Source organism: Apis florea, unplaced genomic scaffold (genome assembly GCF_048593485.1).
Source record: "Apis florea isolate Af1SG1 unplaced genomic scaffold, ASM4859348v1 contig_3496_pilon, whole genome shotgun sequence".
Classification (NCBI taxonomy): Eukaryota; Metazoa; Arthropoda; class Insecta; order Hymenoptera; family Apidae; genus Apis; species Apis florea.
Window position 1 is genome coordinate 1423459 of NW_028256773.1, and position 23380 is coordinate 1446838.

General features: G+C 43.5%; 1 protein-coding gene across 8 annotated transcripts in view; it reads right to left on the reverse strand.

The window, feature by feature from the left end:
• Nucleotides 1-23380, reverse strand: part of LOC100872550 (Myocardin-related transcription factor) — a 272225-nt gene that overhangs the window by 124404 nt on the left and 124441 nt on the right. The window contains exon 1 of one of the 8 annotated variants that reach the window (XM_086913359.1): nt 4224-4364. The exons of the other annotated variants lie outside the window; for them this stretch is intronic. The gene's annotated coding sequence lies outside the window, so the exon portion shown is untranslated. Of the gene's footprint in view, nt 1-4223; nt 4365-23380 lie in introns of those variants that run through there. 8 annotated transcript variants of the gene reach the window in all.

The following is a 23380-nucleotide window of genomic DNA, read 5'->3' on the forward strand; positions in this document are numbered from 1 at the left end:
ATGCGAATGTGTTCCTTATTTACTTCGATATAATTATCTAAATTGTGTTAATAAGCAATTTTTACATGGATCTTCAAGTGTATCTTTCGGCGTCCCAAATTTAAAATTATTTAATAAAATCATTATTCGTGATTATCCGGGGTTGGAACACTTGGTTGGTAATTTTTGAAATGAACGTGGATAATGGATAATGGCTCGTTCTTCCTTAATGAACGTCGATTCATCTGAAGACAATGGACTATAAAATTAATGGTTCGCGAAACACTATCTTCACCGTACGGATTACATCCATTAATTTTTCCATAAGGCGGAAATTTCGTACGAATTTTATCACGAGTTCTAAAACACTGATTCATTGTCCCACACGTAGTGTGCTCTCTTTCGTCCATTCATTTCTTTGACGAATGATTCGAAAGGAGGAACACGAAGGAAATTCAATTACGATTTGCGGAATTACCCGTCGCAAATGCGCCACAGCGGAGAACCACTCTCGAGACACGCGTTTCACATTCGAGATTCTTAATTAATTTTGCCGCGAGATTTACGGTGCCATTCGTTACGTTCGATCGCGCTGTATATTCGTACCGGCGAATAGAACGTAATCGTAAATATCGATAATATGTTTTTCAAGATCACGACACGTTGATTCAGCTCGTTTCTCGTCGTCGAGAGAGTGGACCGAATATCAAATCGAACGTGTAGAATTTGAAATAAAGTATACATTCAAAATATGTAAATTGTTTTATCGTGAAATTTCTCGAAAAGGAATACCAGTATATATTATCACCATCACTGTACTATAAATTACGATAAAATTTCCCTATATATATATATATATATATATATATATATATATTACGATACACGCAAAGTAAAAACGTTCTAAAATTATCTTCCCGATATTTCGAAGTGTTTGTTAAAAATATCGTCGAATACCAGAAACCAAAATTTTTTCCCACTTTTATTTCATTTTGAACGAACGGTTTCGGATTCTAATCCGAGCACCGCGTAAACTATCCTTTAAGAGGCAGCAGCGTGTGTACCAGCCGAGAAATCAAGGGAATTTCGCTTAACGAGTCGATTAGAATTCGAGAGCCGAGCCGCGTACAGGAATTTTATATCGGCGATTTATCGGCATATAGTTTAGGAGCTAAACGAAATTCCACTTTCCGAACCGGCAGCTTCCGTCTAATTTTATCGGCTTCGTTTCCTTCTACGTGCCGGCAAGCATTCGAGGAATCGATATCGATTAGCATCGCGCGTTGGACGGCGAAAATCCGGCCGTGTGTCGCGATCGAGCGCCTCGCTTATAGATATAGAGGATCGTGATTTGCTTGTGAATTTTCACTTTCTCGCCCATAGTTCGAAAGCAAATTTCATTTTCGGACAAGTTTCTCGCGTTTTTGTTTTGTTTTAGATATACGAGGGGATCGTTTCGAAATCGAGAATTATCGAGGCGTACAGGTGTAAGAAGACAAAGTGCCGGAGAGGAAAAACTTTTTCGAAATGCGCGAAGAACACTAGCGAAACGTGTTTTGAAAACGGATCTAGCGAAACAGGTAGCTAACTAGTTTAACAACTAATTCACAAGTCGCTCGCCTATTAATAATCCAATTTTTGTCGCGCGATATAATGCAATATTAATGCGTTGATTCCAGATCGATCGATATAATACGGATCGTTACACATTATAAACCTTACTTTTTACATAAATATACATATTAATAGTAAAAAAAAAAAAAAAAGGAAAATTAGACAAATCGTTTCACAAGTACAACAATAATAATTTCAAACAAATTCTCTTTTCACCATCTCTTGAAATCGATTCTAAACACACTCGATGGATTTCACCTATCATGATTCCTCTCCGATCGGTCCATAAATTTATCGGGTGTACAAATTTTCTTGACGATCTCGTAGGCCCATAACCTCTTGTCGGAACTCGGATTCACGAGCAGGTTGCCTAATCGAGGAACGTCTAACGGGTGTCTAAATAATTCCTACGGATCCCCGTGGGCCGCGCAATAAATTTGCACACAAAGTGCCCTTTGTGCCCGGCTATCCCCTTTTGCACCTTTCCGCGCCGAGCTCGCCTAGGCCGAGCTTCTTCCTCCTATTTACGCGCGATCTTTTACCCGTCACAGCATTTTATTTCCCTTCTCCCCTCCTTCTTCGTGAACCTGGTGGAGTGCCTCCTCGTCCTCTCGCTCTCCGGATTTTATTGTCCCTCGGGAATGGTTCGTTCGTAACGTAACGTATTTACGCTTCACGAAGATATCGTTTTCAAGATTAAAACTTTTATCGCTTTCGAGGGGAGTATAAACAAGGTTTATTTTATTCCTATGTAAATACTAGCGTTATACTACTATTATCCTGTTATTCTCTCTCTCTCTCTCTCTCTCTCTCTATATATATATATATATATAATATTATAACGATAATATTCAACGATATTCCTTTTCATTCGAACATAGATAGCCAGACTCGTGCGATGATGATTCATACCGGTTGGATCGATATCGGAAAATTCTCTCAGATTTCTCCTCTCTCCTCCGCGTATATTATTATATTATTTAGAGGCAGATACTCGAAGAATTTTTTGATGGAGAAAATTGGAAGAATGGAGGCAATCCCTGGTTTATTAGAATTAGAAATTTTTCAAATCAAGATTTCGAGTATTGATTTGTAGAAGAATGCGACGCGATCGCGAATGTTTGCCGCAAATTCAACGTGACGATGTTTCAATATTAAATCGAGATTACACGCGCATAATTATCCTCGTACGTTTCGTACAAACGATCGTAACTATTTCTCTTCACGAGTTGCGAAACTCGTTTCTCAACGCCATTAATTTCGCCCCGAGGGTGATAGGGAAGAAGAAGAAGAAAACGGAGGAAAAGAGAAAAAGTGTCCGGGGGAGGACGAAATTAACATGGCCAACGCGAATGAGTTTCGGATTGTGGGTCCGCTAATGATTTAACGAGCCGGTGGCACGCGATGGGCGTGGATTCCGGCAGCAGGAGATTCGGGAATTAAGATGTTGCAACCCGAACTCCCCCCATCTTTCGCGGAATCTCCCTTTAACGAGGCAGCCATTGCCATTGTCTTGATTGATTTTTGCCACAGACCTCGCCGCCTTCCGAAAATTTTAACCAATTCTTCTCTCTCTCTTTCTCCTTCTTCTTCTTCTTCTTCTTTTTAGGCAGGCAGAAACGATTTTAACGGTTTGACGAAGGAAAAACTTGAATTCATCTCCGAAGATGTGGAGGACAGAATCAGGTGTTCAATGCAATGTATTTTCTAAATTTTAAAAGATACGTCGAAATTCTTGGAACAAACGTGACCATTATTGAATTAGAAATTACACGTATGTAGTCAACGTCCAAGAATTTAAAATTCCATCGATCAAAGCGGACAAAATGTATCTATCTCCACGAGGAAAAAAAAGATTTTAAGACCTTGAGACAACAGGTGGGCAGATACGTCGCATTCGCGCGAGAAATAGCAAGAAATAAAAAAAAAAAAAGAAATCGACGAGAAACGGAAGTTCTCCCCGAATGATATCACGAGAATTTAATCTGTCCAAGTCTAAATCGCGATCGATCCAACTCTCACCTTTCCTCTTTAATTCTCGGCTTCTCATATATCTTCTCGAAAAACTCGATCGGCGTGGCCCGATCTCGTTAATAAAAATCCGCGCACCAAAGACGAAAGAGATCGAGATCAATAAAAAAGAAAAAGAAAAATATCATCAAGGGATGCAGTATATTTACAAATTTGAGTTTCATTTAATTTCGATTACTATTGGAAATCAATACAAGAGATTTAGATTGATTCTGAGCAGGAATGATTTTACTTTATAAAGGTTTGTTTTAAAAATCGAGATCTACAAATTGAAAATATAGTTTTTTTTATAATAATTTTAATCAGGAAGACGATTCAAATTATATATATTCGCCTCCAAGAAGAAAGACGACCGATGTTGTTAAGATATCGATAATAAAATGAAAATAAATTCCTCTCTTCTCATTCAAAATTATTATTAGAAGTATAGTTGAGATGTCACGAAATAAAAATTGAATTATACTATATTAATCGGAAAGTAAAGAAAATCGAATCTACTTGAAAATGCTATCATCCAAACAGATTCGAATCTACTCGTTTTATCGGATCGAGAGGATCGAGCGTTTACATAGGACAGTGGCTAGCGAGCAGCAGGGTACCTTGTCACCTTGAAGCCATTGCTCGAAGATATTGTAGGTTGAGTGTAGGTAGCCCCCTCTCCTCGATCGAATGATGATCCAACCACCTTCGTGTCCCTCTCTTTCTCTGCGAGCCGGTAAACGACGAGCGTCCCTCAGGTCTGCCAGATTTTCACGCGGATCGAGAACGAACGAACGAACGAACGGGTCGAGGAAAAAGAAGGAGGCGATGGCGTCGCGACGACGAGAATCGCGCGTGGAACGCAACGCTCGCGTTCTCGGCCGGCTTCTCTCTCGCTCTGAAGGAAGGAGGAACGTTGGTTAAGAACTGTCGATCGCGTGGCACCTCCCGAGAGGGATCACGATTCTTCCGTTGGTTGGGAAGGGTAACCTCTAGCAGCGACCCACGCGACCACTGCCTCCGCTCGCTGCCTCCGCAATCCGCCTCTAACGGATGTCCGCGATCGCCTCTCGAGCGAGCAACGGCGATAGATCGGTTGATAATCGGCGAATTTGATCGAGGAATCGATTATTGTTAATTCAAATTTCGAAAACAATGTATGCGATAATTTTAATTTCAAGATTATTTGAGATGGATATCTTGGGAGGTGTAGAGCCGCGGCTCGAGTAAACTTTCAATAATTAATGGTATCGAAAGGTACGGCAGTTTGGAATTTATGCAAATAAACGAAGGAAACAATCGGAAATCCAAAAAATTATTTCTCCTACGTCTATTTCCATCCACATCAAACAAATAAACCGTCTTATATATATTTAATCAGCAGAGGATTCGAGCATTCTCCTCTCCCGATTCGATCACGTAGATAACATCTATAAATTTTTAAAGCCAATGAGAGTTCAAGCACCTTCTCCCTCTTTCGTCTCCTTCTTTTTTCCTTAAAAAATACGTTTACGAATAAAAGATCAAAGATCAACGAGTTGGAAAAATTACCACCATCAACCAACTCTTCGAGGTGAGTTACTCTACAAGTTACAAGAATCGAGCCATTAACGGACGGTCACCCGTTAGATGGCGATATTTCGACGCAAGGATACCTGTTTATAAGGCGGCAAACCACGTTGTTGACTGCGAGAGAGCCCGTGCACGCCGACGCATTCACCTGTATGACGTAGTCCACCGGATCGGATAGGATCGGGCAGGCTCTAGAAGCGGCGATTAGCAGCGGGGCCGTGGGCGAGCGGATCGCGGAGGAGGAAAGGCGCCGTGGAAAAAATCGAGACCGCTTCGTGTAAAACTAGTTGATGACGTGGTATGCCAAACACTCGTTCGAATTCGACGACGACGACGAGGAACGAACTCGTTCTCTGGCCCTTTTTTTTTTTTTTTTTTTTTTTTTACTTACTCTTCCTCAACTTTCTTATCCTCAACGTATCCATCTCTAATCATAGGATGATATGAACTTTAGGAGAAGGTTACGTAAAAGAAATTGCCAGAGAGAGAGAGAGAGAGAGAGAGAGAGGGATAATTTTGATGGATAGTTTCGATGACGAGCAATAGGTGAATTTCAAAGTACTGTTACGTGACTTGGCAACAAAGAAAAAAGAAGAAGGAGAAGAAGAAAAAAGGTGAGATCGACGAGAAACGTTAGAGAAATTTGCATCGATTAGCAATTTCCGATCAGCTTTCCGAGGACAGGTTTTTAGGGGGACTGGTATCCAATGATGGAACCTTTTTATCAAAATAAAATTCCTTCCACGTCTTTTAAAAGAGTCTTCGTTTAAAAATTATTCATTTTACATGAATCACGTCGCAACCAGGAAATCGACGAAAAATCGAGTCGCTAATGATATTTCGAGCAACTGTCACGCACAAATCTCTCCTTCCAATTAATTCATCATTCTCGTTGAAAAAAAGAAGAAGAAGAAGAAGAAGAAAATATCCACTTTAAACGAAGACAAGTTTTCAAATCCTCGTATTATTTCTTAGAAGTATCGCGTACAGAGAAGCACAGGCCAAACTTTCCTCTCTCCCCCTTCTCTCCTCGCGCAATAATTCTCCACGGCTATATTCACGAACCGGCCAACCACCAGAAGAAGAAGACGAAGCAATCTCGAGCTTTCTGATCCCCGACGAGATCCCCTCCGATTATCTCGATCCATTCCGTACGACGACGAAACGGCACCGGCGTCCAAGATTACGTTAGGAGGAGGAGGAGGAGGAGGAGGGCTGCCCGGCCGTTTCACTTAACGATCCGATCGAGGGGGCCAGAAAACACGTGGCGGGTTCGAGAAGCGAGCTTCCTCGTATCTCATCCGTATCTTCGTTCCGGTGAAAAATGGGCTTGCGACTCTCTCACGGGATCCGCCACCACCAACACCAAAACCGATCGCGAATCTCCCTCCCTCCCTCCCTCCTGTAAATACGTTCCACGTATTAATCCCCTCCCCTCCCCTCCCCGTCGCGATGATTTATTCCCGAATTAAGATCCGGATCCGGATAACGGTAAGTGGAGCGCGTTGGACCCTCTCCAAGATCTTCGAAAGGCCTTCTTAAGTAGCGTGACATTCATTGAGAGTGTAAAGTGTGGGGTATTTTATATATGTATATATGTCTCGATCGAGAATCGAGTTCGTTAAATCATCACCGATTTGATGATATTATTTACTCTATTACTTAATTAAAATAACTCGATAAACGAGGTTGCTTACTCGACTTCGCTTCGTTACATTTTTCCTCGAAGAGAATTGTCATTCTCCATCTATACAGAATGGTGGTTCTGGAATTCATCAAAATAAAAATTACGAAGAATATCGACGTTCGTTTATCGAGTTTGCAATCAATTTCAATATTAGACAAAATTACGAGGAACGATAGATGCAACAAAATGATAGACTAACCCTCTCTAAGAGTATCGTAAGCGAATACGAGATCGGTGGCGTATATGCGTGTCGCCTAGCCGAAGGGGTCTCGGCCGTTATCGGGCGAAAAGTGAAAAAGGGCCGGGTGAGATTTATCGCGGGGAAGGTGGTCACGTGGCCAACGGACCGTGGCGAGTGTAAACACGTGTTCCTGCCGTTGTATCCGACACCATAAAACTGGAGCACTTGATTTTACTGCCTGTCGCGGCCCAACGGCGGGGCCCTCCTTCGATAAAAGTGTCCGCGAGGGGGCCCGAAACGCGCCACCACGAATCTCCTCGGCTCCCGGCCCCCTCCCCCCTTTTCCTTTCCTTCCTTTTATTGGATCGGTATCTCGGGACACGCGTGACACGCCGCTTTCCCCCTTATTCCTTTTCTTCTTCTTCTTCTTCTTCTTCTTCCTCTCCGCCGCCTCACACCCTTGGGGAGAGCTAATAAAATAAAATTCTTAATATTTACGACTCGTTGCCACTTGGAAGAAAGTCTTCGGTGGAAAGACTTCTGGTCGGCAGGCTTTGTTCGAGGGGGCCCTGCGATTTATCGGAGTGGACGACGGGGGGAGTAGTATAAGGGCCACTTCGGGTCACCCGAGGCCCCCGTTCTCGATGCCGAAGAGATACTTGAGGAACCGGCGCGTCAGGGAGATCGTTTTATAGGCTGGCCGGATAAGAGTGGAGTGGATATTTATTGGTAACGGAGGGAATTGAAACGTAAGATGTGTGTGTGTGTGTTACGTTCTCTTTTTTTCGTTTTTTTCGAAGAGGGTTTGATTGTTTTTAACGGATAGCAGCAAGAGGATATGAAACGCGCAGATGCAACAATATAAATAATCGGGAATATCGTATGATATATAAAAGAGACTGCGTTGCTAGATGTCAAGGTACACCGAAGTGAAAAGCAAACACGCCATTTCGGTCATTGTCACCTGTTGCTGCGCTTTTCCACGACCCACACGATCCGTCCCCTCTCATTGAAACTTGCGTAACCACGTGCGTTATCCAAGCGCACACCTCCTCAATACCCATTCAAACGATCCTCCAGAACGATTGTGAGTCGAGGAAAACTTGGCAAAATACCAGCAAAAGTGGTTGGTGGGTTGGGCAACGAAGAACAAGCGGCGAGGAACGTCGCCGGGACACAATCGGGCGGAAATATTCTCAGAACGCTGGCTCGTATTGCGCAACGGAAGAATTACCTGTTTGCCTAACCTGCGCGTTGCACAGGTTAGGAAATTAGGTGGAAAAACGAAAAGGCTCGCGGTCGATGGCAAAACTTTCTTAGAAACCGCTTTCGCGGCTACCTGCCTCGAACACCTGCCACCTGAAGCGCGACTCGGGCAAGAATAGAAGTTTTTCCCAGCTGATGATCAGCCTGGTTGGGAACAATACCCGATGGGGCCGTAACAAGCCCGACTTATGACGTGACGATGTTTGATAAATCGATTAAACGATCGGAAAAACTGGCTCGATCGAACGAGACAATGTTGGTTTCGCGGAGGGAGACGTGCCTCGAATCGATGAAACCCGTATCCCAGCGGGAAGTTCGATCGGCCGACGATGCTGGAAAATTACCGGAAAGTGGTCGTTCGTGACTGGAAGATTGTCGAGAATTGCCTATTTGTCCTTTGCACCGGTGTTGGATGTCGTTAGAGGTTTGTCGACTCGAAGACAGGCGAACAACCGATAATGTCGATGGACGATATAGTTTTTACGCCGTTTCTTCTCTTCCTTTCCCCCTCCCCTCCCTCCCTCTCTTTTTCTTTTTGAATCTGTCCACCGTGCTCCGTAAGAAGTTTCGATCGGTGGTGTTATCGATGTTATCTTTGAACACCTATGTTATGTTCGCTATGTTCAAGATTCTCCACGAGCATATCGAAGATTCTAAATTTTCATAACCTCTTAATCCGCTCCTCGACAAGATTTGATCCTCTCCGATCGAGGAATTTTAATTAAAAATCGGAACGTAAACAAGTGAGCAACGAACAAGTCACGGCTCGGGAATCCATTCGAACAAAGGAATTATACACGAATTATATTCCTCCGCATCTCCTCCGTTTTTCTCCTCTTCCTCCTCCTCCTCCTATCGTCTAATGCAACGATCTCCAAGGCTCATCCTTGGAGAAACGTCGCCGCGATTAATTCGCGGCACGTACGCGAGATCGGCTCTCCGCGCCGATTTCCAGGAGAGCCTGCTGCAGCTTTCGTCGCGCGGAATTAATCGATGATTAAGGTGGGCAAGGTCAATCGTCGGGTGATTCAGAGGCAGTGAGTAAGAGGCATCTCCTGCTCGGACGTGTTTGGGACACGGCGAAGATGTACGGGCCCCGGGGAAGAAAAACGGGGCCCCGAATTTATCTTGTTGATCGATCGCAGGAAGCTGGGCGTACCTTCAGTCCTGCTTATCGCCCCAATCTTCGTATTCGACAATTCCCAACGCGACAAATTTTTGCACCCCCGACACGCGGCCGCCGATCCAAAATGATGGAAATATCGCTTCTTGCCGAATTCTGGGAATATCTGTTTCGCTCGAGTGTCGAGGGATTCGTGGATATTCGTTCGCACGGATTTCTTGCAATTCTTTCTCTCTCTTTTTTTTTTCTTCTCGCAACGACATGCAACGACTCGAAGCCTCTGAAATTGTTGTGACGTAGAGACTAACGCGTATTTAATTAACGCGTTATACCGATAAGATTATTGGTATTAGAGAACAGAGAAACGAACGTGTTTAAAAAATTTCCTCGCATCTTGTATTATTTTACCGTAATGATATTACTCTAGAAAAATGCGAAAAGAAATTACGACGAAAAAATTGTTATTTGGCTACTGCAAAAGAGAGTTGTAATTCAAAAAAAAAAAAAAACAAAGATGAAGGAATACCGTTCCACTTTCTCTGGCCGGATCAGGAAACACAAGTGAAGAAATCCGTGCACACCAAGTATTGGAACAAAAGCGCGCACGAGGTCGAAGCATGGTTTAATTAAGCGCGGCCGCTATTAGGGCCGAAAATTCGCGAAGCTCGCTTTAATTTGGACCGGGATTTCGCCACGGTAATAAAACGAAACGGGCCGATAAAAGAGAAGGCACAAGGTGTCCGTTTGACTGTCCATCGTGGCCGTGCTCTGTAATAAAGGCGGCTTTGCCTCTGCCCCCATTGTCTTACCTCCACCTCTTTCTCCTCTCTCTCTCTCTCTCTCTCTCTCTTTATTTCCTTGCTTCTGCTTCTTCCTCTTTTTTTTTTTCTCTTCCTCTTCCTCGAGTCAACCCCCTTCTTTCGTTGTTCCGTGACTCGTTATCCCGTCGTTCTGGCTCGTTCCGAGGGCAACCGTTTCCTCCCGTGTCCCACGCGGGAAAAGTTTATTGTTAAGGGTCATTTTAGAGCTTGCTCCTTTGGCCGTGTCCGTAAAACGATCGCCGAATCAGCCCGACGGCAGTAAAAGTGGCCTTAACGCGCCTTTACCCTCCCTCGTGGTTAGCTCAAACCTGCTTCCATTAGAGAAATCTTTAAGATAGCGTGGTGACTGGATTCCACGTTTCAGATTTGCCAAATGTTTTACACGTTAAGAAATTCGACTCGAGTGTGACGAATGTGATGCTGATTTGGGTTTTTTGACCACGAAAATTTGTAATTCAATGACAAGTGGGGAACGATACATTCAGAATGCTTTGATAAAAATTTAATAGAAATCACATTTGCATTTCCATTCGCAATGCACGATAATGCGAGGAAATGGAATAAAATGCAAAATGCTCAAAAAAAAAAAAAAAAAGCGTGTATTCGTATAATTCAGAATGGACGATTGCGTTTTAAACGTTGGAGGAAGAAACGGAGGGGAAGGTTTCGTTTCAAACAAACAAATCACCGATCCTCCCTAAACGATCTCATAAGGAAACGATTGGTACGCGGTGGCATCCGAAGACATCCTTGATCTCCGCGAGGAGAATCCGGCTGCATTCGATGGTGCCAGGTATTCGTTGCGGTTCTGGTTTCTGGTACTGGATTCTGGTCCGCAGACGGGGGCCCCCGATTAAAATGGAAACAAATGAAGTTGGACGTAATGAGGTCCTGCGGTGAGGGAGAACCCGTTCTTTAATTTATTCCCCTCCTTCGACCAACCTCTCTCTCTTTCTCCCTCCCTCCCTCCCTCTCGTGTTACGCTTCTCCTCGATTCTCTATGTACTTCCACCGTACTCCCTCCGCTTCTCTCTCTCTCTCTCTCGTCGTTACGCCCTTGTTCGCTCTTCATTTTTCATCCTCCCATGTATTTCGCTCCAAAAGCGAACTTCCACTTTTGTACTCTCGTACTCTCTCTCCCTCTCTCTCTCTTCGATCCAATTCCTCGCAACCTCTGATCAGGGATACCTGATGTATCCGTGTAGATCCGTTTTTGCTCGAACTCGAAACAAGTTGCGTTTGTTTGGGCAGTTTGAACGCAAGAAATTCTCTCACGAAAGTTTCACCTTATTCGCGTGGTTTAGATATCGCGCGCAACTGATCACGGCTGACAAGAGGAGGTTAAAATTTAAAACTATTAAATTAACCGTGCTACGAAATGAAAAAAGAAAGAAACATCGGATGTTGACCAATTCTTCGACGAAACTTGACCAAAACTTCAAGCTCGAGGTTACGTAATTACCTAAAATATAACTTCGGAAGCGATCCAAATCCGATGTAGAAAGCGAAGAGAGGGGAAGATTTCACCGCGATCCGGTTGACAATGGGTTGGCAGAGAGCGGTCGGTTGACATTATAAATCGCAATCAGTGGCGAGCTACCGAGCTACCGAGGGGGAGAAGGAAAGGAAGATGGGCGAGAGAGAGAGAGAGAGAGAGAGAGAGAAGGGGCAAGGAGGGACGGTTGCATTATGCAACCGCGGAGATGACCGGATCAGGAGACAGGTTTATGGGCGTTAAAAAATGGCCGGGCCCTTTAAACCGCGTAATTAAGTGCCGGTATTTTAAGCAGCAGTCAGAACTCGAATGCGCGAGTGAATTATACCCGCCGCACGAGCACGAGTTCAAAACTCGCTCGTGGAAATTCCTTGGCCAATTGTTTTCTCGCCGATATATTATGCCAGTTTCTCCTCTTTGAATGGGTGGAACACGAAACAATGAACCGAGGGGGGGGGTTCATGATGATGGTGGTACACGATATGACGTTTAAAGAAGAATTTTCTCTTTTTTTCGGCCGGGGAAATGGGTGGAGAGTTGCGTTAAGAGTTTCATGCTTTCACCGGTGGGTATATCTTGCGCGTGATATTTTAAAAGTCCATTTTCTGGACGCTGTTGCGCAACGATTTTATAACGAGCAATAAGATCGGCGGATCGATAAGTGGCAAGCTGTAAATTGCGGCATTACGTTCCTCCGATGTTTTCTGTAATTTGGATAAAATGATTGTAAAATTTCGCTAATAACAGTTTCGATCCCTGCATTCAGAATTGATATGAAATTCGCAGGTGTATCAATTTTTCTTAGAGAGAAATTAATAGTGAAATTCTTCGAACGGACGGTGATATCAAACTCGATGATAGAAAGGCCAAGTGATCACGAAACGATCAAGGTCCCTTCTCTCTCTCGATAGAAACAAGGGCGGCAAGTGATTTCTCGAAAATTAAACACGCGCGAGAGCGTAATCTAGCGTGGAATCTGGTGGAATCACTTACGGTTTCCCGAGAACTGGTAACAAGTGGATGCAGATGAAAGTTCGATGCTTACCTGCAACAGAAAAGAAACCGGCAATTAAACTCGTTGGCTCGTTGCGTCACCCAATGTTATTTCGAAATCTCTTTCTTCAGTTGAGGTAAGGAAACGTTTAGAAATTGCAATCCGTTTCAAGAATTGTTCTAAAATTTATAACACGATGTAACATGTTGATGGTGATTGAAGGTGTGTGGTATTGAATCCCGTATAAACTGTTCAATTGTTTTTTTCGGCTCTGAAGCGTTAAAATGTATAACAATAAATAAATTTTTAAAGATACGTTTATCGTTTGAAACTTGAAGCAATGTATCATTTTGTTCGTTAATCTAGAATTGTTTTTATTCTAGTCTCTTCTCGGAATTCGAGTTGAAGATCGGTAAGAAAACCGATTTCAAAGAAATTTCGCAGCCGAACAAATTCATACACGGACATTCGTCTTACCCGTGTTCATCCATACATACCCTGATCTCAATGTATCGAATTTAATCCCCTATAAATAAAGAGAAGAAATAGGATCGATGCAACATGCGTACGCGTAATTCAGTTAGCTCGTGAATATCTCAAAAATTGCACGTTGTTACATGCAGATTCGATGTAATACGCGAAGGGGAATAAGATCTGATCGAGACGAGGAATCGATTCCAATCTTATTGACCTTTCTGATTATATTGGCGGATTTAAAAATGATTTTTCAATTCGGAGAAACTCGTCTCGAAACATTCGAGAATTTTTAAACTTTGAATTTTCCCGATCCTTCTAAAATATCATATTAACCGAGCTTGTAAATAAATAAATAATCAAATACCCATCGTGCAATATTTATTTATCAGATTTCAAAATCGCGAGATACGATGCATCAAACCCCTCCAACGACAAATTATCCACGAGAGTAAACAACGTGAGCGTGAATCGTTTGTATCGTTTGCAAAGGAAATTTAGAAGAACGTTTCGGCTCATCGATAAATACGATTCGACACGAAAGGAGCACGAAACGCAAGCTATTTAAGCCTTGTGTATACCTTTCGAGTAACGATCATCCGCATCGGCTGAGAAATCAAAATGGCGGGCAGGCGAGCGAGCGAGCGAGCGAGCGCGGCTAGCCTTCATCATCCAGCAGATTACAGGGTTAGGGATGCCGATCTCGATGGAAAAAACGCATCCGACTACAGCATCCCGCGGTCTATCTTATCTGATCTCGCACTTGCAGAATGCGAATCACTTTATGATACGGCCGCGTTAACATCAAAGCAGCCTTGGGGCCACTGCTTGGTCCCGGGAAATCTTCTTCTTCTTCTTCTTCTTCTTCTTCTTCTTCTGCTGTATTCGTATTCGATCCGTCCTGCTTTGGAACGCGGTGGATATTTGAATTTTAGCAGGTTCTTTGCGACGTTCAGAGAGCGAGCAGAGAGGATGGAAAGATCGCAAAGAACGAGTGCAACTCGAGGGAAATGGAATCTGGAGTAGATATTGTGCGGAGATATTTGCGCGGGGACCGAATTCTTGTGGAGAGGAAGGGGTTCATGCTTGTACAGAAGTGTAGATATTTTTGTTCCACCTGTTCGCCGAGTGTTTCGTGGAATGTCGGTTTATTCCAGATTATTTGTTCGAATCTTTCTCGAGAGTGTGCCTTTTAATCTTAAGAATATTGGAGGAATTGAGTTAAACGATTATTCGACTACTACAAATCGTCTTGCTATCCTTTAACGCTGTGATCAGGAGAAGGTATGATCGGTGGATGTGATAACAAGGATGTGTTGCCAAGAAAAATTCGACCACGACAGGTGAATCGACGTTTTTTTTCTTTACCCTCCCGTTTTTCGAGGGAATTTAGACCTCCCAGAGTGTGTCGCGACAAGTGCAACAGCTTCTTGTCCAAATTGGAGGGCGTTCAAAAGTAAAGTTTTGGAGGAAAGTTTGGCGAACAAGTTTTTCATCGGTGGCGATTCCTTCACGTAAGCGAGGCTCACGTCATGGAACGGGTATGGGGACGGGGGTCAATTACAAAGGGAATGGCGGCTCGCGGGGCGAAATTCAATTACGTTAGAAAAACAGGCTGATCCAGCCGTCACAAACGAAATGGCGGCGGACGGACGACCGTGCCGTGCTTTGTGCAGGGACAAACACCACAGGTATCTTTCTTCCTTTTTTCCTTCGTGTTTAAGCCGCTGTTATCTCGATCTTCGACCGAATTAGAAAAATTTCACGTTTACGAAACGTCGAACAACGAGGCGAGATGTCCCTTCTTCCATTTAATTTCACTTTTAACGGAGAGAAATTCGTTGATTGAAAATTAACTAAAAAAAAAAAAAAAAGAAAAGAAAAAATTGGAAAATTCTGGAACAGAAACCTCGTCAAAGATGTAATAAAATTCTCGATCCTGAAGGCTCTCGAACTCGTCACTGGAGATCTAATCGCCGGATTAGGTCATAAGCGCAGCCTTAGGGCGAGTCGGGCAAGAAAATAGGTGGCGGAATACCTGGCGATCCGCGGCACGCTTACGCAACCGGCGTAATTATATTTATTAGACGTGGTGCACGTGAAATTAAGCAAAGTCGTGGAACGTTGTTTCCACCATCGAGGGATTCACCAACGCGAAAGAAAGGAATAGCATTCGATGTATGGTTCCTCGAGAAACAGAGATTTTTTTTTTTTTTTTTTTTTTCCTCTCTTTAATGAATATACACGCTTCTTGGTTAATTTACGACGTCTGCGCAGAACGAGACGAACCCGCTTCTTTTTGCGGATACCGCAAGCAGTTCTCGTGACACGCGATTCGCGTGATCTACGCGACAGGGAACGCCTCGATTTCGACTATTCTCGCATTCTTTTTCCGTTGGGACGGATGCGTCGCGTGTTATGGATCGCGTTCCATCGAGGAATCGAGAAAAGGGAATTTCTGAAATTCGCTTGACTTCAAGTATGAAGAAGAAAGAGAGAATTCAAAGAGAGAAAAATCACGTAAATTTACAAAAATATCAGTCGGATCTTTCAATTTTTAAGGATCCAGAAAATCCGAGTGTCACGATTCAATTAAAACGCGGAAGATAACCCCTGTGATTCTGATCCCCCCTGTGATTCGTTAGCGCGACGAGATCCATCTCGGTAAAAAAAATTCGAAACACGACACGGTTCATCTATGGTTAAAACGACGATGATAATCACGAGGAGATTGTGTGGATCTGGATGTGTGTATGTATATATATATATATATATATATATCCGAGATAACGAGCAGGCCCGTTAATTTAAGTAACTGTTACGATCTCGTGCGATTGCACAATGCGCGGCCGCGAGTGCACGCCTCTCTCGATCCCCGTTGGATCTAGGATCGACGCACATGGCGCGCCGATAGGTAACGATCCGAGTGAATTTTCCACCTTAAATAGGCAAGACGATCTGTCCCTCTATGGCGAAAAACGAAAGGCGTAACCTTCGGGCTCACCTTCGAGCAATTGATCTTCTTTTTCCTCGCAGCGAGAAACCGAGAGGACACGAGAGCCGGCCGTGCTGGCTGGCCGTTTGTCGCGCGAACAAACTCGTTTCGTTCGTTTCTCCAACTTTTGTGCGAAACGAATACGCTCTTTTTTTTCTCTTTTCTTCTCTTCTCTTCTCTCTCTCTCTCTCTCTCTCCTCCGCTTAATTGGATTCTTCGAGCTATTTGATTTGATTCGAGCATTTTCGAGAGAGAATACTCGGCATTTGATTAATACGAGAGAAGCGTGCGTTCGTGTGATAATAAATTTAATTTGTAGAATTGTAGAAAAGGTTACTACGAAAGTTTGGTGACACGTATAAAAATGAGCGAACGTCGATCGAGATAGATTAGTTAATTCTTCGATAGGATTTGGTTTGTTCGAAAATTATATTGATACGTTGGATAAATAATACGAAAGAAGAAGGATATCTTGTACACGAGTTTAATGGTAAACGAACCCGATATTCTCATGCTAATGAGACAGCCAATGCCAAAACGTAACTCCAACTCTGTCACTCGAAAATGTTTGACAGTTCGACGTGTCTTCGATTTCACTCGGAAGTCGCGATTGACTTTGACACGCGTGCGATACGAATTGTACTTCAGGAGAGACGAAGTTTCGTCGATAAAATTACAATTTCGAATCAGGATGTGACAAACAATCGTGCAAATAATGCGATAATACACAATTGTGGAAATTCGTGTCTCTAGCACTCACGAGACTGCTTACATGCAAATTTAATTCGCGCTCGCGGCACTCGATGATGAGGAAAACAAGAGATCGGGAACAAGCTGTTGCGATAGTTTTTATTATTATCTGAGAGAGAGAGAGAGAGAGAGAGAGAGAGAGAAAGACGATCGATAATTATCAGCGCGCGTTGTGTTCACCCACGACCGCTTTTTTACGGCTCAACGATTCCTCTTGCGTTCCACTTCTATCCAAGCGTGTGCTCGCTTCCCTCGCAGAAATTTATTAGCGGATATTTATATGCAAATTTATATTTTCGTCACTACGATTACGTTACACAAGTGGAAACTGATTCGATCTTTGAATCATCTACGTACATTTCGCATTTAAATTCTATACACCTTTAATTTTAATCTACGAATCGAGATAAAAATTACAGCGGTATTTGTACGTATTTTTATATATATACGAAGAAACTACGTCTAATCTTACTCTTTCGACAGAGACAAGAAGAAGAAGAAGAAGAAGAAGAAGAAGAAGAAAAAGAAACACGAGCGAGCAAGAAAATAAATTATGCGGGATTTCCCGCTAATTTCCTAAAAGACAGGCGCGCAAAAGGCGCCGTAAGAGGGTCGGAAAATTGGAAAGCGAAGCCCAGGTTCGTTAGTCCGAATTAATTACACGTCGTTCCACTAACGACTGCCGTTTTCAACGCCTCTTTTTCTCGCGTCCCCATCATCCATCCACCTCCCTCCCCGCTCGTTCTCCTCTCCGCTCGCGGCCACGAGCAACGTTGTTGGCCTCGATTTGTCAATCCACCCGACAAATCCTAAGTAGGGACTTCAAGTGTCGCCGCTTTGGATTGAAAGGGCACCGTTTAGCCAACGTCCAGGTGACTTTCGCGCGTGCGTTCCGCGAGATCTTTAGACGATTAAACATCCTTTTCCCCCCTTTTTCCTCTCCTCCTCTTCAATGTCCAACGACGATCGACACGTCGATCGATTGCTGCTCGTGTCTATCCTAGTTTTTGAGAAGTGTCTGTTTCGATACGGCAAAATGACACCTCCCATTGGTGTAGTAATAATAGAAAATAGGAAATAAGAATATAACCAAAAAGTTGTTTGTAATTATCTTTCGACAACGTAGTGATACCTTCTTACGCAACATCAAATTTGATTTATAATTATATTCGATGCATCGAAAATCGTATAAGATGTCTGTCACGGAATATAACGATAGAAGGATTATTGGATAGAAAGTGTAAGCGGGACAGTATAGAATATGTAAATAGGGCACGAAGATCAGTTTAATAGCGATCGTTCGATCGAGATTATCGAGGATTAAAGGATTTCTTAAATAAGATGTATATATATATGGTGGTGTTATGATATATACACGAAAAATACAGGGAAAAATATAATTAAGAAAATCGTTATATTCTTTTCCTTGAAATCTTTTCGGAAGAATCTATTTACCCGACAATCACCGGTTGAACGGTGAAATCACGTTCGTGTACATCATACGACGATATTTTTCGAAAATATTCTCAGAGAGATGTTTGAGCACTCGAAGTGGCGAGATGAACAGCTGGTAGGCGGGATTTTTGTTGGAATGCGAAAACTTGGCCAATGACAGTCACCTCCTCGATCACCGGATTCGCCAGATTTGTCGCCATTGTCCCTTTCCCCGAGCTCTCTCTCCTATTTTAAAAACAGCGACATTGTCGGTGAACGAGACGCGACTGGCCATTCATCTTCGAGGGAGCCCGCGAAAAACAATACATCGTTTGGCAATCGCCTGTGTCCACGTATAAATTTCATGCCCGCAAGGAAAATATTCCCGACGATATTTGGCACGCCACCCGCACAACCGACCAGCCAACAGAAAAATAGCGAAAATGGCTGCTACCGCAAATTATCCCCTGATCCTTGTCACGTGGACCACACTCGTGAATTAATTTAACTAACCGTTGGGACGGCTAAGAGATGGTTTATGCGCGGATTTATGGAGGATGATCCGTATATCAGCGGAAAATAATGGAGGAAGATTCACCATCGTTTCTTTCTTTCTTTGAAACCGTGCGTTTCCTCGTCTTAGCCAACTAAATGCATTTCACAACAAGTGTTGAAAATAAATTGATGATGATAAATGCAAAATAAATCGCAATCAACAAAGCTCAAAAGTCGAAGGAGGAACAATGGAGGTTCGTTACCTGAAATGATCGAGATCGCTTCTTCGGCGCGATTGAATAATCATAATTCATGGGAGAGCGTTTACTCGCAATGGCGGCACGCGACAAATCGAGCGGATCTCGGCGGTGTCGCGTGTGCCCGTTGCTTGGAACGCCGATTTTTGTTGCTCGACGCTCCGCGAGCGGAAACCGGCGGCTAATGATAACTTTGCCCGCGCGATCGGTATTAATAGCCTTGCGATTGCGCAGTTGTACTCTCTCTCTCTCTCTCTCTCTCTCTCTCTCTCTCTCTCTCTCTCTCTCTCTCTCTCTCTCTCTCTCTCTCTCTCTCTCTCTCTCTCTCCCCCTCAGTTGGGTCATTACACGCTTTTTGCGGACGTCTTGTTAATTTATTGATTGCTCTCTTTCCCCTGTTTATGCACGAGTGATATCGATCCCGTATAGAACGCGTTAGGAATGGTAGGAGGAGGGGGAGAGAGGCGTTTCGTTTCGCAACGAGAAAGCGAAGGAGCGTGGAAAATCGTGTCTCTCCGAAGTGTGCGCGTGCGCGATGATTCCGAAATATCGTTGAATTTTATGAGAAATATTCGAAATATTATTTAATTTCTCGAGACGGTGAATAGAGACGGTTTCTAGAGTCTAAACTCCTCGTCTCGTTAACTGCAATCGTCAATTTGTGACGTGAATGTGTCGTTAAAAAACGATAAAAGTCGAACAATTTTCAGACGATATTCGCGAAATTCGGATCGGAAGATATTTAAGAAAAAAAAAAAAAAAAAAAAAGAAATATTTCAAACGCGCGAAACACGGATAATTTTTAATTCGGTTGAAAAGGCGAGGACTCGTGTTTATTCACAGTCGTTGCGTGGACGATAATCTGTCGGCGATCCGCATGCAATCTCGCCGGTAAATCATTCGTAGAGACGTTACGCAAGACACTCGTTTCATTCATACACGCCGCTGGCTAATTATAATTCGAAAGGCGGCGATCGACGCCGCTTTTTACGAGGCGCGCGCACTCTTGGAAAGACGGAGAGGAGGGAGGGAGAAAAGAGAAGAAAACGAAGTTGGGAAAGGCCGACGCTGAGAAAGAGAGAGAGCTTCTCTCTCGTGGAGATGCTGCACGCGTTTCGAAATTCCCGTATCATTGTCGCAACGATGGTTCGTGTCTTCTTTCGTTCGAGCCTCTCTTGTACCTTCGTCGTTCTTGCTAAAAGAAGCACTGGCTAAGAGAACGAGGCTAAGCTTTTATCCATTTCGGAGGAGGTTTGCATTAATTCGTCCTCTTCGATTTCACGAGATCATTATTCAATCGTGGATTACTTGAAACTGAGCACACTCAATGAAATATTAAACGACTCCTTTAAATGTGATAAAATAACGATTGTGGTATCCCTGATATCTCTCTCTTTTTTTTTTTTTTTTTTTTTTTTTTAGCTACAACGTTTATTATTATTCTGTTCTTAAATTCGAAAAAAAAGGAGAAAAATACGGACGTGCCTTCTTCCACCCGGTTGCAACGGCAAAATTATAAAATCCGCAAATCGATTATCTCGGGACGAGAAAGAGTTTGGGAGAGCTGTCCGTCACGGAGAAAAGGATCAAGCGGGAGGAGGCGGGATTAAGGGAAAGGGTCGGTAAGAAATAATTACGAAACCGCATCCCCCTCGGGGAGAGACACGGAGATTGATCTGACAGAACGATATCTCAGAAATTAATTTCACCTGTGTGCAATTAAGATGTTGATCTTGGTGTCGAATCGATCGAACGATTTTTTCCAGATAAAAACACTCTCGTTTTCCTTTTGCCTTTTTATACTTTCATCACTCGATCTCGGTGTCTATTTGATAAATGTATTTACGTGTATAGATTATATTCTTGGTAGACAGAATACTGTCCGAACGATCAGTAGGATTAATTTTAGATATATCGACGATTTGATCATCAGAGAAACGTGGACATCTTCATCCGAAGGCGTGAAAGGTTCACCGTAGTGGGAAATTTTGGATTTCGCAAAAATTCCGTTGGCGTGATATCAGAAGAAGAAGAGGGGCGAAACAGGACGTGGCCCCGGGATGGCGACCTTTCCGGTTTTTTGGTATTCCTTAGAGGAGGAGCGCGGCAAAGTCGCGCGCTTATAACGGGCCTCGTTCCACGGTTTATTGCCCGTGCACGCTGTTCCAGCTACATCCTCGAACCCGGAGGGGCACGGAAATGGAACGATCTCGCATAAAACGCGACACGGCCCTTAATCATCCCCGGCCGAGTGAAAATTAACATTCAACCCGCGCGTGCGTGCGTATGCAAACCACCTGTCCTCGCCTCCTTTTCCATCTCTGCCCTTCTCATTTTCAACCTTCCTCCCTTTCCTTCCGTATACTTTTCGTAATTATATATGTATTTCTTTTTTTTTTCCTCATTCTTTCTCTCATATCTTCGAAGTAATTTTAACTCGAACAGCGTGGATATCACGTGGCTGAATACGCGCGTTTATTCGAATTTGTAAGAAATGGTTGAAATTCAAAGAATCGATATATCGTAATAAAGAACGTATCGAAGAACGAGAAAGAAACGTTATTCAGAAACATCGATCGCATATCGTAAATGTTCTTGCGTTCAATAAATATGATCGGGAACGCGTTGAATATAATAAATATACGAGTCAAAGGAATTAACCGCAACGCTCGGAAAAGAATTAAGAATTGGAAAAAAAAAAAAGAAAGAAAGAAAGGAAGGAAGAAAAAGGAATTAACGAGAACGATAAATAAAAAAGAAGGGAAAGAAGAAATTTACTCGACAGAATCTCTCCCCTTATTTCTTAATGGATAACGCGGTAATATTTAACGGGCTATTTAACGGAGCCTCGATGCTCGTCGCCCGAGTTAAGACTTAATTTACAAGCATTATCTTCGGCCTGGACGGCATTCCTCTTATCTCTCACCACCACTTAACCCCTTCGCCCGCGTGGCCGAGAACGCGTAAAATGTCAACGTGGCCGACGGTGTCAGCGTGTCGGATACAACAGGCCTGGCTAATGTAGATTAATAAGCATTATCTCGAAGCTCGTCCGCGATTTACGAACCAGTTTCGTTTATCTCCCGTTTAAAACCGTTTAAAGTACAAAATCCGACGTTACGGCTCGCCTCCCTCCCCCCACTCGTGCGTTGTCCCGCGAGAATATTATTCCCCTCGAGGTTTATCGAGTTTATAGGTCGTGCACGTAACGGTTGTCGAACAGTGATTAAGAGATATAAAGGGAGGGATACGAGGTTTTTTAACAGCGATCGAGAATCGTATCGTATTTCGGGTGTTGTAACAACGAACGTTCTCTTGGCAGATTTTTATCGCGCGAAATCAAATTTAAAAATGCGAGACCTTCGTTAATTTCAACGCGCAAGATTATTCCCTTCGGAAACATACGCGAAAAAAAGGTCTGAACTTCTCTTAAAAATATAAACCTCGAATCGAACCTCGAGTCGAAGACACGATGGAGAAATGAGGATAACATTTCCACGACACTTCTCCTTCCTTCACCTTCAAAAAAAAGAAAAGGAAAAATCGAAGGAGCAGCGTTCAGCATCAGAGAGAGGATTCAGGGACGAGGGTTTCTCGGAGTGGAGAGATTAATCGCGGCGGGTGTATCGAATCAAGGCGACCCGGTGCGCGCGAACGAAGGAGGAATTCAACGAGCGGCTTTCGACAAGCGACAGGGTCGTGTGCCGCTTGGCTGCGCTCAGTTACGCATCGGCTACCGGCCTATCAATGAACGCGCCCACGCGCGACTTGCTCGGGATCGACAGCCTCTCCTTCCCTCCTCTCTCTCTCTCTCTCTCTCTCTCTCTCTCTCTCGACCGGCTGCGCAAGGTCGTTTAATTCCTGCACGCCTCCAGAAAATAGATTTCACGAATGCAAATCGCCATCACCGACCGAGGTGAACGAAAGTGAACGGTGCACAAACACTCGAGATTCGATGCGTTCGATCTCCTATCTTCTACCCACTAAGAGGGAAAGATCGGAACAACTGAACGTCCTCGCCCCTCGACGGATTTTCTTACCTGCCAGGATTTTGTAATTTCGTGGAGGGAAATGAGAGAAACTTGGAATTTACTTTTTCTCTCACTCTCGTTTGTCGCAATCTTTCTAATAGCGCGAGGAGAGAGACTTACTTCATTCTATGTAAGAATTTTCAATTTTTAAACGATAAAAATCGAGTGAGGATAAGAGAAATTTCGAGGAGAGGCACGATAA